Source organism: Myotis brandtii, unplaced genomic scaffold (assembly GCF_000412655.1).
Source record: "Myotis brandtii unplaced genomic scaffold, ASM41265v1 scaffold454, whole genome shotgun sequence".
Taxonomy (NCBI): domain Eukaryota; kingdom Metazoa; phylum Chordata; class Mammalia; order Chiroptera; family Vespertilionidae; genus Myotis; species Myotis brandtii.
In genome coordinates this window covers 78,261-87,999 of record NW_005367354.1, presented here as the reverse complement: position 1 = coordinate 87,999, position 9,739 = coordinate 78,261, and the positions used below count along the sequence as shown (strand labels likewise).

The following is a 9,739-nucleotide window of genomic DNA, read 5'->3' as shown; positions in this document are numbered from 1 at the left end:
CACACCAGCGGGCTCCACGCGGTCTTCGCCCTCGCCCCGCTGTCTCCGGGCCGCCATGTTCGCAGAGGCCCTGGCCCCTCCGGCTGCCGGGCCTCGCTTAACAGAATGCGATCTTCTGAGCCCTGGCTGTTGACAGAGCCCCACTTCGGGGCTACACCGCTCCTGGACTCACTCACTACCCTCTCATCGGATTTGCCCCGGGCGGCTGGAATCAACAAGTCTGTTTCCTTCCGTGCACCCCACCCTGGGGTGCCGGCTTACCACGTGTTTGTCTTCCACGTCCAAGACGTGGGACTCTCACTCTTGACTCTCCCAGGCTCCTTTCCATTCTCAGCCGCTTGAACCTTCTTGCTTTTTTACTTTTAACATCGGCTCGACTTCCCTTTGTGTGCATCCTTTCCAACAAGTCTGAAGTCTGTATTAGGATATGGAAGGAAAGTGAAGTGGTTTAACTGTGGAGGTAAAGTGAAGTAGTTTAACTTAAATATTGAGTCCAGGTGAAGTTTGTCTTAGAAGGGTCACTGCCGACGTAGGGAAGGCTTTTCACTGCTAGGGATCCATCTCAGGTAAGATGCCACCCCCTGTTGAGTCACCGCTGCATCTGCTGTAACTCACACGCACGTGGGAACGGCAGCTAAGCTGGACTGCCTTCCTGTGAATCCAGGCTTAGCTTCGTCTAGTTCCCCATTTGTAAAATGGAGTTAATAGTACCCACCTCACAGAGTGTTTGTGAAGGTTTACATATTTAATGTGCAAAGCATTTAGAATAGTTCTTGGTGTGTAAGTGCTACAAGTTTTGTTGTTATTTCCAGTCTCTGGAAAATTAAGCAACTTGCAGAAAGCAACAAATTGAGCTCAGTTCTCCATTATCTGCAACAAATAGTTAATATTAGGCTGGCAAAATTTTTTTTTTTTTGCCCATTATGGTTTCCTGTAGACTTACAATCAATCACATTGTATGTCTCAGAAATAAAACATTTATCTAGTCTTAAATTTCCTGTTAAAAGTCATAGTTTTAAATTAAATATAGCACTCTAATACAATAGAAAACTATCCGGATTTAGTTTCATAACCGGGACTCAACTCAAACTTGGTTTTGTCACATTGAGCAAGTCACTTTAATTTTGAGGGCCTCGTTGAAAAGTGTGAGGAGTTACATTAAAAAAATAGGTTTCGTATCCTTTTGCCTGTATTCTCTCATTTTAGCCACACAACTCTATGAAATCCCCTGAAGTTACTACATTTCTTAAAACTAAGAATCAGAACTAAGAAAGTTTAAATGACTTCACCAAAGCCTTAATAACCAATAAAGTAGTAGTGGCCACTGGAGTTGAGATAGTATGACTGGTGTAGCATGGTCTGGCATGTAGTGAGTGCTCAATAAAGGTTAGTTGCTATTATTGAATGAGTCAACGAGTGATCCATATGGACTCATTTATCATTTACTGCTACATTCCTCAATGAAAATCAGTTTGTAAGAATACCCTCTATTTTTCAGTGATTGGCAGTTCACCACCCAAGAACAAAGTTTGGTGATGTTATCAATGGAGAGAAAATGGGGTGGTGCTGTTTTTCTAGGGTAATGAGTTAAAGCAGTTCATAAATGTGTAGCAAATTTAGACTGCTGCTTCTTGTTCTCAGTCACAGAGTGATTATAATACTTTGCATTTATGCCATAGTAGTTTCTAAAGGGTTTTTGTACATATTATGTAGCTGGGCATTTCCATTTGGTTGATGGAGCCTGAGTGAAGAGGACCTTCAATGATGACAAGAAAAGTACAGGGAGACATTGATGGACTATGGATGGATGCTATTGTTTGAGCTCCTCAGGTTTAGGTGTATAAACGAAGGCTGAGATGTTATGTGGTATGCCAAAGCCACACAATAAGTGGTTAAGCCATCTAGGAACAGACTTGCTCTTTCATTCCCGCCTTAAATCTTTCAAACTTTCCTCCTTTTCCTTCTCTGCTATAGAGCCTGGAGAAGTAGACCTTGTTTACTATTGGCTACCACAGTAAATGTATTTATGCTGTTTTGCTATCACTGCAAAGCACACTCACAGCTTAGGGCTTGCTGAATGAAGCACATGGCATTTCAGACATTGCACAGGGCAAGCATAGTAGCATAAAGGATACTTCTGGGAAGAATCTGAGCTGAGCATCCCCACTCCTTGTCCTTAGAGATGTAGCACAATCCAGTGTGTTCTTGTACAATGCTCTGTCTTAAGGTCTCTCCAGTATTCAAATGTCAAAAGAAGGTAAACTGCAGATAAGATCCTACTGGCAGAAATAGATGTTCCTTTGTATTAGAATGTAATTGGGGTTTTTTTGTATAAATACTATATGTAATTATATATAAAATGCACACATTTTGTTCATTGCTGTCCATGAAACATTTGCCAGAGAAGCAACTAAGGCCAAGAAATGGCATAGAAGACTAATTGCAGAATGAAACTTGAAACTTTGGCATAATTTGCAGTGTCTAGAGGTCAGTATTTTTCAAAAAAAGGTTTTGATCCATTAGTGGATTATGAAATAGATTTAGGGGGTTGTGATGGCATAAGACAATATTAGGGTGTATTTTGCATGGTAAAGGATACATTTTTGGTGAAACTTCTTTCACTTATATATATACACATTCTTATGAGTATGCACTGGCTTTCCACGTAAATGCTTTTCTTATTCTGGGATCTAGTCTAAAATGTCATTACTAAATTGGTGAAATTCAGACTTCTCATTACCTGGATATGCTTTTTTTTCTGTCTTCACCACATCTGTACTGTGTCTTGCTTTTATAAATTATGTACATGTGCCATTCGGTCTCTCACTCAGCCTTATTGCCTTCTGGATCAAATTCTGATCATCTGTCTTCAGACTGGTGTGGGTATTTATTGCTTAGCTCACTTTCACCTTCATATTGAGAAAGATTCTAATCTAAAAAAATCATATCCTTTTGGTCTTCACTCCTGGTACCTTCAGGAACTCAGATTTTCCAATCACAAATACATATAGGAACCAAATTTTTAGCCTACCCTTTCCATTACTTAATACATTTACGTGTACAATTTATGTGCACAAACATTGTGCTAGGCAGGTTAGAGGAAACAAAACAGCATGACTAGAATAAAGACAATTCAGATATATTGCATCTGAAGTGCAAAGCAGAGTATCACTTGTGCCTTAAGAAAAAGAGGTTTTTGTGGAGACATGATATTTGAGTTAGACCTTGAAGCATGGATAGATTTTTTTTAAAACCAAATGATCATTGAGATGAGTAGGAAAAGGCCCCTCCCAAGTGCAGGTAAAAGCAAAGGCAAAATGGGAAAGTTTATTTGTGATTGGGGAGTGTAATGTAAGGATGGAATTGAAAATAAGGCTGGAAAAGATGAGTTGGAGGCACATTGGGGATGCTTTGAATGCCAGCTAGTTTATGTTGTTGATTTACTCTTCTCTGGGGAGCCATTGAAATTTTTGATCACAGGAATAACAGGTTCAGATAGAAAATGCCAACAAAGGCCTGTCATAAACTGTAATCATTAGGTACACTAAACTTTTGGTTTCAGAAATATTTAGTAATGAGGTAGTACTTTAAATATTAGAGTTCACTAAAATGCACATTGGTTATTGAAACTTCTTAAGGGGTTGATGTATTACATGTTTAGACATGTTCATCCTGCTGAATGGGAAGTTATTTTTAAAAACATCTTCCAACACTGAGAAAACATACATGAGTCAGTAATTCTTTGAGATTAATTAATTAGATTACATTTAGGTTTAGATCGTTAATCCTCAAAATTGAATACTACTGCCACTTGTTCACTCTGCTTGCTTCTCCCAAAAACACATTTTGCTGATAGGAAAACTAGGGCTTTGAATATGTTAATGTTTAATTTCTAAAATTTATGTGCTTTTAAATGCAAATCCACAGAAAAACATATTGCATATATTTAGGCCAGCCTGTGTTTTACAGGTTAGAAACCTCAGTGTAGATAAATTCTAATTTGATTTGGGAAAATCAAAAGCAGAAGAAATAATTTCTAGACTCTTAGAGAGTTTCCTGATGAGGTAGTAATAGATGGGTATACTTTCCCCCATTATCCTCACCTGAAATAGGGATTTGTGTTCATAACCATATGCAGAAACCACATTTGCTTTCTGGGATCATTCAGATGTGGCTTTAGAAATTCATTTAACTGAAACTGGGATCTAGGACAAACCTTGTGCTAAAGTTTCAAAGCTTCAAGCAAATTAAATGTTACTCTTGAGATTATCAGATTGATTTATATTTCGGCTTTTAATTGTAACATCTCTTTTGGGTCTATGAAGGTGGATACATTTTTCAGGACTTGCAAAAATGTGTGTTATTTTTTCTGTGTGTAGAACGTTAACCTATTTTTAGTTAAATCTTTTTTATTGTTGTTGATAAGTATGCCCAGTGAATCATTCTTCAAATGTACCATCTCTATAAGATAACATAAAGAAAAACATGGAAAATGCTTTATAAATCTACTCCTTGATATTCTTTATGCACTGGTAACATAGTTTTCATTGGTGGGTTTTGGGTTGAGCAGATTTTTATGTATCCTGGACTGCTTTTTTGTGCTGTAGAGCAAAGATCGTGCAGTACTGGGAAAATGTCCCTTTGGGTATTGGTCCGTTTTACACTAAAAGAATGGATTTCTCAGCTTCTTTATGCTAAAATAGAGGCTGGGAAGCTTTGATTTTAAGAAATTACAAACATGGAAGATAAGTTCAGAAATTGTAATTTTTCAGCATTATAAACTGATGTAGTACTCTGAAGTTGGAATCATTGATTGTCTTTTGATGGACAGACAGCTGTTATTATCATTTTTGAAATAAATCCAAGTCTTGTCGCCTTTGACACTAGATTTAAACTTGTGCCTCTTCTGTCATTGGAATCAAGACAACATGGAACTTTTAGACTAGCTCTGTGCTGCTCTTTAGTTACAGCAATTTTTTCACTCAAATTGAAGTAAATGCATTTTATAAATATTAAAACATTTGTGTCTGTTTTCCTAAAAACAAAGCTAGAATGTGAAAGAAAAGATGAGGTGGAAGGGGGGATGTTGGCTACTTATGTATGGGTCTGTCATCTCTCTGCTTGGGATTGGAGCATTGGACCTGTTAAGAGAATATCAAGAGCGTACCAAGTTGTTCTATTTGACACCTTCCTTCCAGGGAAGTAGGAGATAGGGGGATGAGAATTAGGAGCTCTTCTTCTGTTGGATTGATTTTTTTTTCTAAGTAGTGAGAAAGTGGGAATCCTACCTCCACTTTTTTTTTTTAAGTAATGTCACTTAGTAGCAATTACATTTCCTTTGTGGGCTATTGGGCATTTGCATTTATGCATTAATGATGTTTCAGTGTTTAAAATACAAACTAAACATTTTTTTTCTTTTATTTTTAGGAAAGTCCCCAGAGGAAAAAAAGGAAATCAGAACCTATAGAAACAAGTAACCAGATTGACTTGTTGGCTCTTGGTACAGCAGTTGGTAGTATTTTATTATACAGTACAGTAAAAGGAGAATTACACAGTAAATTAGTAGTAAGTATGTGTGTATGTGATATAAAGATATGGCAGGGAAACTGGTATATTAGAGATTTATTAAATAAAAACTTTAGGCTATGCTATAGGAGCTACAGGTGCACTATGGATGCATTTTTCTGCCCCTTACACATTTAAAATTCTAAACATAATATTTAATCATAGCTATGATAGGCAACATTGTTCTTATACATCAGGATATGAAAAAATGTTGACTAAATTGAAAACAAGAAAGGGCAAAAAGAATGCTAAGTATCACAGATAACAACTGCAGGAAGAAGTCCTCCATCTCTAGGTTAGAGAACGAAGGAGATGGTTGGAATTACTGCTGAGCAAGTGTGGCTCTTCATGTGGTGCTGTCTCTTGAGCAGGAGTTGGCCCCATGGGCCCGGGATCCAGAACTCTGAGGGGGGGGCTCCAGCTGACTGCTGGTGTCTCTGAAGGGAGGTGATGAAACTGGTTCTCCAAGTGCTGGAACAATTGCATTCAGCCACTGCTAAAAAGATTGGCACTGCTGGGTTGAAGAAGCAGTGGGGTGATGCAAACTGGGAGACAGGAAGGAATAAGTCCCTTGTCTCCCTTAGCACCCCTTATTGATGGAGTCTCCTGGCCATCCAGCTGGCAAAACAGAATATGGTTTGTAGAAGCCAGCCCTGGCATTGCAGAGCGAAGTGAGGGTTTACCTCTGCAAGATAGTAACTTCTGACACACCTTGTTTCAGACAAGATTTATTGCAATATATATTTTGGTGTTCACTATATAGGAATGCTTTCTGTTGGTATGATTAAATGTTTTCTTTTTTAAGTAACATCTTACCTATGGATAATTTTGAACTATATAATGTTGAAAAGTGAAAAATTTTATACCTAAATCTATTACTGAAAGGTCCTATTTGATAGATTATATATTTCTTGGCTTTATGCATATGTTTAAAAAGTACATTTGGGTTGTCTGTTCATCTATTTTGTATCCTGATATTTTCCATTCCATTACAACATAAACAATTTTCATATTTGTCAAGAACTATTTATAAATACTTTTAATGACTGTCTAAAATACCATTAAATTGGATAGTTCCTTAATGATTTAACTATTACTATTTAGGTGGTTTCTGATATATGTTTGGTGTTCTAATTTTTTTTCTTACATGAATTCCCAGAATTACTAACCTGCAATTAATGAGTCAAAGGTTTTGAATATTAAGGCGTTTTATACATAGTATAAAAATACTTGCTGGAAGAGTTTTCCTGATTTGTACTTACATCAGCAATGGAAGGATAGTACCAATAGAATTATTGCCTCCTTTGAATATTCCCATTAAAACAGCAATAACACTAACCAAAAAACAGCTAATTTGATAAGTGATGAAATTTTTTTTTAATCTTGTGCCTCTGAGTAAGCGAGCATCTTGCCATGTTTAGAATGTTTAAAGTATCATTAATATGATATCTAAGACCCAAGGAAATATTTAGTGTTTGCCTGAAAATAACAGTGATTTCTTTGTTGAGAGAGAGTTTTGGCACCTTTTAAAAAGGATTTTCAATGATAGTTTTGACTGGCCATGATTTTTATCTAAAATGTTGACTTTAAACTCTTAGGATTGGACTTTATTAGTTCACTCAAGTGTCACAGTTTTTTTGCCACTGTATATGAAGTACGTGCCATGCTTTATGGTGGCATTACTGTTAAAAGCAGTGGTGGTTAGGATTAGGATCCTTTAACTTAGCATGTGGAAGTATGTTTTTCCAGCAGAGAAGGGAAGGTTAGCATTTGATGAAGTTATGGCTGATTCATCTCATTTTTGATGTTGGAAACAGATAGATGTAGGTGTTTTTAGTTTAACCTAAGCCTAATGTTTTAGTTAACTGTTCATTGATAATTCCAGGGTGCATATGAGATTTTTTTCCTTTAATCTCCTTTTTTTTAAATTTACAGAGCGGTGGACATGACAACAAAGTCAATTGCATACAGTGGCATCGAGACAATGGCTGTTTGTATAGTTGTTCAGATGATAAACATATTGTGGAATGGAATACACAGACGTGCAAAGTAAAGTGGTGAGTAACATTGATGGTTCTGCAGTACTGGAGGAGTGACTTGGAGATACATTAGAATTTGACAAATCAAGACTGTGTTCTTTTTTATTTTTCCCCAATATTGTATTCTTGTTATAAGTAAAATTTGATATTGGGCATATTGGGGAATGTTGCCACTCTTATAGGCTTAAGAATCTATAAGGCTATAGACTCTTCTCAAGGAACTTTAAAAAATATATTTTTATTTATTTCAGAGAGGTAGGGAGAGAGAGATAAAAACATCCATGAGAGAATCATTGATTGGCTGCCTCCTCACACCCCCTACTGGGGAACAAGGCCGCAACCCGGACATGTGCCTTGACTGGGAACCGAACCTGGGACCTCTTAGTCCATAGGACAACACTCAGTCCACTGAGCCACATCAGCTAGGCAAGGAACTTTTAATGAAATCTTGCATACATAAAAGTTAAATAATGGTATAAAAGATAACTGCGCAAGAGATGTCATCAGATAGCATGTGATAACTGGTCACATGCGTAGGGTAGTGTTGGAAAGGCCTGGTGGAAGAGTAGAGATTTCTGTTGGGCTTTCTAGAATAGATAAGATTTGGATAGAAAAGGCTGGGAGAATCCTTCCAAGGATGGGGAAAGGAAGGTGGGGAAATGGCAAAGGCTAGGAGAAAAGGAAGTGAGATATTTTCTTAGAACGGAGTAGAGTACTTAGATGAGGGACATATTAGAGTTTTCTGGTAGAGGGTATGAACCAAAGTATCTTAAGAGTCTGGCCTTAAGTGGCAGGTAAAAACCACAAACAACTATTTGGTAAGCAGGAGAGAGTCAGTGAAGGGCAGTGTCTTGGAAATAAAGTAACCAAAATAATGCTTTGGAAAAAAGTAATCTGTCACCAATGTCTAGAATATATTGGAAGAAGTTAGTTCGAGAGACTTACTGTGCATTTGCTTAGGTTTGTATATACCTGTCATTTCATTCTCGCTTCTATAGTAGCATAATTCTCAGTTATTTTTAGACACATCAGTTTTATTATTTATTGGAGGCTTTCCTCCAATTACATTTATTTCTTGGAGGACTTCTGCCTTGGAGGGTCTGCTGAACAGTTGTCCTGGGATTTTCTTTCTCCGTCATCTTGAAAATTCTCTTGTCAGATGTAGCCTTTATTTCCTAAATTCCATGTTTCATTGTTGGTTTGCTCCTTTTTTTTTTTCCCCCTCCATAAAACCAAGTTTATTCAATTTTTTATTTTTTTATTTATTGTCTAAAGTTTTACATGTCTCCTTTTTCCCTGATTGACCGCCCCCCCCCCAGCCATTCCCACACTGGGCAAGCCCCCACCACTCCAGTGTCTCTGTCCATTGATTATGCTAATATGCACGCATACAAGTCCTTTGGTTGCTCCCCCACCCCTCCACCCCGCCATTTGTTTCTGGATCTATTTTTGTTCATCTAATTATGTGATCATTGTACCCCCCTATATGAGTGAGATCATATGATATTTATCTTTCTCCGACTGGCTTATTTCGCTTAGCATGATGCTCTTCAGTTCCATCCATGCTGTTGCAAAATGGTAAAAGTTCCTTCTTTTTTATAGTGGCGTAGTATTCCATTGTGTAGATGTACCTCAATTTTTCGATCCACTCATCTGCTGATGGGCACTTAGGTTGCCTCCAAATCTTTGCTATTGTAAATTGTGCTGCTATGAACATAGGGGTGCATATATCCTTTCTGATTGGTGTTTCTGGTTTCTTGGGATATAGTCCTAGAAGTGGGATTACTGGGTCAAATGGGAGTTCCATTTTTAACTTTGAGGAAACTCCATACTGTCTTCCACAGTGGCTGCACCAGTCTGCATTCCCACCAGCAATGCACGAGGGTTCCTTTTTCTCCACATCCTCGCCAGCACTTGTCGTTTGTTGATTTATTGATGATAGCCATTCTGACAGGTGTGAGATGGTATCTCATTTTTGTTTTGATTTGCATCTCTAGGATGATTAGTGACTTCGAGCATGTTTTCATGTGTCTCTGGGCCTTCTGTATGTCCTCTTTCGAAAAGTGTCTATTTATGTCCTTTGCCCATTTTTTTATTGGATTGTTTATCTTCCTTTTGTTAAGTTGTATGAGTTC

At 37.6% G+C, this 9,739-nt stretch overlaps 1 protein-coding gene across 1 annotated transcript in view; it reads left to right on the top strand.

The window, feature by feature from the left end:
- The window catches only part of WDR43 (WD repeat domain 43), a 37,904-nt gene that overhangs the window by 408 nt on the left and 27,757 nt on the right, over positions 1-9,739 (top strand). Inside the window, exons 2-3 of the mRNA XM_014546626.1 lie at positions 5,428-5,565; positions 7,501-7,622. The gene's annotated coding sequence lies outside the window, so the exon portion shown is untranslated. The remainder of the gene's footprint in view (positions 1-5,427; positions 5,566-7,500; positions 7,623-9,739) is intronic.